This window comes from Canis lupus, chromosome 21, assembly GCF_011100685.1.
Source record: "Canis lupus familiaris isolate Mischka breed German Shepherd chromosome 21, alternate assembly UU_Cfam_GSD_1.0, whole genome shotgun sequence".
In the NCBI taxonomy this organism is placed as follows: domain Eukaryota; kingdom Metazoa; phylum Chordata; class Mammalia; order Carnivora; family Canidae; genus Canis; species Canis lupus.
The window spans coordinates 6,711,729-6,719,525 of record NC_049242.1 but is presented as its reverse complement, the minus strand read 5'-3'; positions in this window follow the sequence as shown (position 1 = coordinate 6,719,525).

The following is a 7,797-nucleotide window of genomic DNA, read 5'->3' as shown; positions in this document are numbered from 1 at the left end:
GAACTCTTCTCACTGTAGCATTCCAGGTGTTCTCTCTTTAATTCTCAGGCCGAATTCATAGATTTTCAGGATAATTTGAAGGTTTTCTAGGTAATTTGATGGAGACAGGTGATTTGGAGACCCTACTCTTCCGCCGTCTTGCCCCTCCTCCCCCTCCAGTATTTCTACATCTATGGGGGAATGAATATGTTTCTAACAACAAAAAGATTGAGGTACATTTCATATTAAAGAATGAACTCTTTATTTTTTTAAAGATTGATTGATTCATGAGAGACAGAGAGAGAGAGAGAGAGAGAGGCAGGCAGAGATACAGCCAGAGGGAGAAGCGGGCTCCCCACAAGGAACCTGATGGGGGACTCAATCCCAGACCCTGGGATCACTCCCTGAGCCAAAGGCTGAGCCACCCAGGTGTCCCAAGAGTGAAGTCTTTTAAAAACCTGCTTGGACATACTGCATTATCATATCATGAAAATTTGAGGGGGAAGGAAGGACAAACACCTTTGTTTATGGATATAAGGCAGCTGAAAGGTTAAATGTACCCCTCCCTGTGTCTTTACAGGGGGCCCACCATGTCCTAGGAGGAGATCTCAAAGTTCAGTCAAGGTCAGGCATTCACATAGCCCTACCTGTATAACTTTCTCCTCCACTTGATTTCTTTTTTTTTTTTTTAAAGCTGTTTTTTTTTTTTTTTTTTTTTTTTTTTTTTTTTTTTTATGATAGTCACACAGAGAGAGAGAGAGAGAGAGAGGCAGAGACACAGGCAGAGGGAGAAGCAGGCTCCATGCACCGGGAGCCCGACGTGGGATTCGATCCCGGGTCTCCAGGATCGCGCCCTGGGCCAAAGGCAGGCGCCAAACCGCTGTGCCACCCAGGGATCCCCCGATTTCTAAAGTAAAGCCAGGTCAAGGGCAGGGCCCAGAGGTTGAGCCTGAGTGACTGCAGCCACTGGAGAGGTCACACAAATGGCAAGCCAAGTGGGGCAGAGCTCTCCTCCAGGCAACAACAAACCTCAAATAAGTGCCACCAGCATGAAACCACAGGGGTTATTTATCTCTCTCTCATTGTTTTAAAGATAAAAATAACCACAATTTTTAAATGTCAAAAGAGAGAGATAGGTTTTTGCATGACCATTTGAGAGTCTTGGGCCACATGTGCTCTGTGCTAAAGTATGCCTTGAGTTTCATAGGTGGTCTTTTCTCTCAACTTTGAGGCATTTTCTCCAGAAAATGGAGAAATCTCTAGGCAATCTCACCAGAAGATTGCCTAGAATCATGGAATATCAGAACGATATGGGACTTTGGAGATCATCTTCTCAAGGAATTCTTAGTTCTTCAGAGATGTGCTTCAGGCACTTGTGTCACTCCTGAAATTATTTGCAGAATTCCTCCATAAACATGTACATCTTTCTAGGGATAACTGGTATCTCTGTTTTTCATCTGATCCTCCAAACAGTTTAGATTCCGCACCCCTCACCCCCAATTGGTATCCATTCTTTCTACAAGGGTCACTGTATACAGCCCTTCAGGCTGTTCCTTACACAACTCTTGGGTGGGGGAGGGGAGATTCATGGACTATAACACCCCATAGAAATGTGCAAAGCACAACCTGTATGCCCATGAATGATGGGCTCGCATTCTATTGTATTCTCATCTTTTTTTTTTTTTTTTTTTTTATGATAGTCACAGAGAGAGAGAGAGAGGCAGAGACATAGGCAGAGGGAGAAGCAGGCTCCATGCACCAGGAGCCCGATGTGGGATTCGATCCCGGGTCTCCAGGATCGCACCCTGGGCCAAAGGCAGGCGCCAAACCGCTGCGCCACCCAGGGATCCCCGTATTCTCATCTTATGGTTAGCACTAAAGAACTGAGAAATAATTTGCCCTTTCCCTGCTTCCATAGCTCCTTGCTTACATTTCCCTTGTCACTTAGATTATATTTAAATGACTTTAAGACGTATGTCTAATCCTAGGATTCAGTATTAAGAAATCCACTATCATGCCTAGTGTCATATTTTCCACTGTTTTATTGCTAACAAAACCAGTATTTTATTCTTCCTGAACCTGACCCCTTTCTATTTTTCGGCTAGTTCAAAAACTCAGGTAGACAAGAGGGTTACTATTTCTTGTCCCCTAAACCTTAAATATGTTCACGAAGAGGTGATCAACAATTCATGAATAAAAGAAGTATAAAAATATCTGTACAGGGCAGTAAGGACTAAGGATCTAATGAGAAATTAATTTCTTCTTTAATTCTAGCTGCTAGAAACAATTCCCTTAAGGGCATTTTCATACTTTGCTGTTTCTCTATTTAGAAGCCTCAGCTTTTATTCAATGTTGCAAGGGCTTCTATTAATTTTAACAATCAATAGCTAATGTTTACATTTCCCAAAACACTTACCATTACATTAGATCATGTCTCCACAGGAAGAACAGGTGTCTTCTCCATTTTACACAAAGAGAAAAAATAAGAGAGATGGAGTAATTAGACTTTGTGAGTGGCACAACTGGGACTCAAACAAGGTGGGTCTGACTTGAAATTCATTACTCTGAGGCCCCATGCCAGGCAGTGTGGTAGACATACAAATGATCACCAATATCTGGTTCTCTTTCAGGTAAACAGAGAATTGTGTCTCCCTGGTTCCTTAAAGTTGGACATGGTTATTTATATTGGCTAGATATGGCCAGTAAAATGAGAAAAGGCATTGTGTCACTTTTGCACCACTTTTGCACCAAAGCATTTAATTCTTGGTGGTCAACTCATTAGTTCTCCTCTTCTAGTTTCAACTTCCAACACATAGAAGCAAATTTTCATATGGAGGTACTACAAGATCAAAGTGGCCTGGAATGAGGAGACAACAAATGGAAGACATTTACTCTGGCGAGCCACATGATCCTGCAGTTGATCTTGCTAGAGCAAGAATTTACCTTTTACTGTGGGCAGACAAGAAGATTTGGGGATTGTTTGTTATCACAGCATAAGCTAGCCCTATCCTAATTAATACGGACAGACTCCATATGGGATTGGAGCTCAGACTGGTTCTTTGAGAGGCACCAGTCATGCCCAACTGTACTTCCTTCCTCAAATTCATCACTCTCTTTGGTACCTGGAGCCTTTAGGTACCACATTTTAAACCATGGATAGGTCAGGGGATACAGTCCAGAGTAGGAGAGCTGGGAAATGGCAGATTGCTGCATGGCTGAGGGCAGAGATCCCCTCAGGTGTGGTACATTTTGTGGGCTGGGTACCATATGAATTTCCCATGATTGATTGCAATGGCCTAATGAGATGAAGTCAAGATCATTATTCCAAGACCAGTAAGAAAGGAAAAGATCAAAGTAGTAGAGATCAGGGTCAAGTAAGAGAGAAGGGTCAACCTGGCTGGGAGCTAATTCAGCACAATAGACAGATCCCATGAGCCTATTCTGGTGATTTTTCCTGGGCAGCTCAATCTTCTCAAGTTAGCCCTGCCTTTGAAGTATCATTGTAGGTTCCAAATGCTCAGTGCCTCCCAAGTAAGAGCTTGTCACGCCCTAGGACAGGGACCATATCCTTATTCATCCAACACAGTGTTCCCAACTTAATTTTCTCCATTTTATATCATGCATGGAAATATTTACCTGGCATCCTGAGATAAATATCTGGGGCTGCTTCTCCCTGGAGGTGACAAACCTGTGAGCTCCACCTATCCTAGGCCCTCCTTGATGGACTGAGGGGATCACACTTGTAATATTCTCATGGGAATTTCCAATCCAGTGATCCTTCCTTACCCTCTACTTGTCAGGGGCTCCGCTAGATCTTCTAGGTGACCTTTAGGTCAAGCTAGGTCTGGGTCTTCCATCACTTAATTCCAACTCCTCTGGGTGCTATTCCCAAATCTAATTATGCTCATAGCCAGGGCAGAGGTCCACACGACCAAGGCAAAGCACCTGGGACTGCCTACTCCCTCCTACACTCTTTTATTCATTTGGCAAATATCAAGTACTTGCCATGTGCCAGGCTTATACTAGACTCTGGGAATACAGTGCAGAACAAAATGAATATGGCTATGCCCTTCCATAGCTAACAGTCTAGGGGAACCTAACGATTAGCCAGCATTTATAAGATAGTCTAAAAAAATATATATAAGATAGTCTAATTAGTGTTATGATGGCCAGAGATGCTATGGATTGCCTAGCTGAGAAAATTAACTTGGAGGATGAATGGGTTCAGGGAACTTTTGAATAGCTTTAGTTACCTTTTGAACTTTTTGAAAAAAGTGTGCTTGCTTTAACTAGGTTCTAACTAAGACCCATTCATTGTCATTTAGTTTTATATCTTACAAGTCTCTTTGACCCAGCAATACCCCCCACCTCTTTTCTTTCCCCCTTTGCAGTTATTTGTTGAAGAAAAAAGCTGCTTGTCCTGTAGAGTTTCCCACAGTCTTGATTTTGCTGGTTGCATGTGTATGGCATCATTTAACATCTGTCTCTGCCCTCTGTATTTCCTGTAAATTGATAGTTAGGTCTAGGGACATAATCAGATTCACATCTGATTTTTTTGGCAAGAATCTTTTAGGGGATGTTGGGTACTTCCTCTAGGAGGCATATACGGTTTGGTCATCTCTTTCTTTAAAGTCAGCAGTTGTTGCTGATCATTGCCTAGATCCATTAATTAATGGTTGCAAACAGTGATTCTCTAGTTTTTTCTTTTCATTATTTATATAGAGAGAATCCTCCCCTCACTGACCATTTGTTATCCATGGAAAAGACAGGAAAAAATGTCATTTCTTTTATTTGCTAGTTTTCAAATAAATTGGTTTTAGAGCATCCTGTAAAAATGATCAATAAAATTTTTCTTGGCGTCATTATATGATAAAAACTTAGATTTAGGGATCCCTGGGTGGCGCAGCGGTTTAGCGCCTGCCTTTGGCCCAGGGCACGATCCTGGAGACCCAGGATCTAATCCCACATCGGGCTCCCTGCATGGAGCCTGCTTCTCCCTCTGCCTGTGTCTCTGCATCTCTCTCTCTCTCTCTCTGTGTGACTATCATAAATAAATAAAAATTAAAAAAAAAAACTTAGATTTAAACCCGTTTAATGTGTTCTAATCCATTGCAGCTAATATCTTTATTATTGCTCAAATTGTCCCATCTTTGGCCAGTGTGAGTCTCTTCAAGTTACTTCCTGAATTCTTTTGACAAGGTTTACTGGTTTTCAATAGACCTCTTTCTTGCCAGTATGACATAATGTTCTAAACTTCACTTGTGTGTTTTTCTGCCTCAGATCTGGAAACTGCCATTTTTGCAAGAAGCCCTGGTTTCTATTAATGAGAAGTGGTATTTAGAAACCACAATCTGAGTACTAGAGTACTTGGTTCCTACTGACAGACATTTGGTTCCTTCTAGTCTTTTAGTGCAGGAGTGTTCCTCTGCCTTCATGTGTGGACCATAGCATTAGTTCCCCCTTACAATCACTGAGGCATATGACTTTCCTACTATTCCTTATCTGTCACCCAGTCACCCTACAGAATATCAGTAAGCAGCTAATGTTTAAGAAGCAAAACAGCATAGCTGTTAAGAACACACATTCTGGAACCGGTCTTCGTCTTCCTGGTTTTAGATCTTAGCTTTGCTACTTACTAGTTCTCTGGCCTCTCTATACCTCAGTTTTCTGATCCCTAAAAGAGTGGTGATAATAACAGTACTTATCTAATGGTACTATTTTTAAATGAATTAATATACATAAAGAATTCAACAATATCTGGTACATAGCAAATATGTATAAATACTTTCCACTATTAATATTTGCAATGGGCATTATCCATGTGTAACCATGTGTACCTCAGCATGTAGTAAACAAGAGAAATTCAGCTCAGACTAAACAAAAAAAAAAAAGCAGTACTTATTGAATTACAAAGCTTGTAGTGGTCATGGGGAGGTGAGAGAACCAAGGGATGAAGTATGAGAGCTAGAAACTGGAGTAGAGACCCAAGACTCCCTACTCTACACATCAATTCTCCTTATGTCTCGGCCTCATTCTTTTTCTTGCAAATAGGGTTACTTGGTATCAGGGAACTAGGCTGCTGCAGCCCAAAAGCAATGTTCTTTCAGCTCAGAACCCAAGACAAATGGCTACCCTGTCCCCTTCACTTGAGAGAATTCAATGAAGGACTCTGAAGGTTGACCCTGAATCATGTGCTCATCTTTAGACTAATCCATGGCTTTAATCCATGAATATCGAATTATGGTTTGCCCTTTCTGGGTCACATGCCTAACCCTCTGAAGGGGGAAAATCATTATAAGTAAAAGCCTACCAGGACTACATAGAGTGAAGGAGAGATCCCCAAAGGAAAGGACATCCCCCTTACTGGAAGTAGGGAGAAATGAAAGCATCCTGGGAGATAAAAAAAAAAACAGCAGCTTCCAGAGAAGTCTACTGAGAAAATAAAACATGGCTCCCACTTTCAAGGAACTTGTATTCTGGTTGGAGAACAGGATAACCAATAAATGAATCACACTGTTACTGAGCAGCTATGCCATATCAGACACCACATGGTGGTGGTGCAGGAAGGAGTAAGAGACTCCCTCATTCTCAGCTGCTGGTCTCCATAGATGTAGGGTTTTTTTGTTTGTTTGTTTGTTTGTTTGTTTGTTTTAAGATTTATGTAATTATTTGGAGAGAGAGAAAGAGAGAGCATATATGAGCAGGGGGAAGGGAAGGAGAGAGAGAGAATCCCAAGCAGATTCTCCACTGAGTGAGGAGCCCAAGGTGGGACTTGATCTCGTGACCCTGAGATCATGACATGAGCCAAAATCAAGAGTTGGATGTTTAACCAACTGAGCCACCCAGACGCCCTCTTAGAGGTATCTTGCTTTCCTGTAGTTTTCCTAAATGTCTTATGCTCACTCTGATACTTGAAATGCAAGAGGCAATTTGGGGGCAGAGATTTCACACCAGATTCCAAAGGAATAAAATACATTTCTAATTTGGAAAAGAACTTATCTGGACAGTCTTTCTTCTCTTTCTTAATCTTTTAATTACGTCATAGAAGTCACATTTACAGGCACTCTTGGAGGACATATCTTTTAGAGGACACTCAACAGGCTTCATCCAATTTTCAAAAGGTTTGAGGTAACTTACAAAAATGAATGAAACTGGATGTTCCAAGCCTCTCATTGTCTGGATCATATGAGGAGGTCACACTCATCCTAGCATTCATCTCTTAACTATAGTGGCAGCCTCTCTCTACCTGTTTATAGGGAACTTCCAAAAGAAAACCAAACAACAACAAACCTAAGATCTCTAAGAGATCTCCCCATCAGAGAGGAGCACCAGGTTCTCACTCTTGAGCCACATCTTACTACCTCTGTGGGTGGTAACACTCTGAGAGTACTCTCCACTTATAGGCTCCCTGCATTTCTGTTGACAAAGGTGTGCTGTGGTTTGTGGCTGTGGAAAGGATTTAGGTCTTTGTCCTTCCTCTGGCTGAACTTTGTCACATTGCCACCCCATTTTACAAAGTCTGTCCTGAGCCAATCCAACAGCCTGGGGCCCTGAGTATTCTCACAGAGGCTTCTGTCTAGGCTGGGGCCAGATCATACCACTCTCTCCATGAGCATCATTTCTGTCTGTCTTCCCAAGCACCAGGGCACACAGCTCTCCCATCCTTTGTTTCTCCTTTCTCCTCCAAACCATACAGAAATGCAAAAGCCCTCTCTATCAGCTTAGGAAATTAGATCCCCAAAGAGTGAGAACAGATCTATAAGAGCCTTAACAAACAACCAGACTTTGAATTTTGATTTGAGCTTTCCCCAAAAGTGG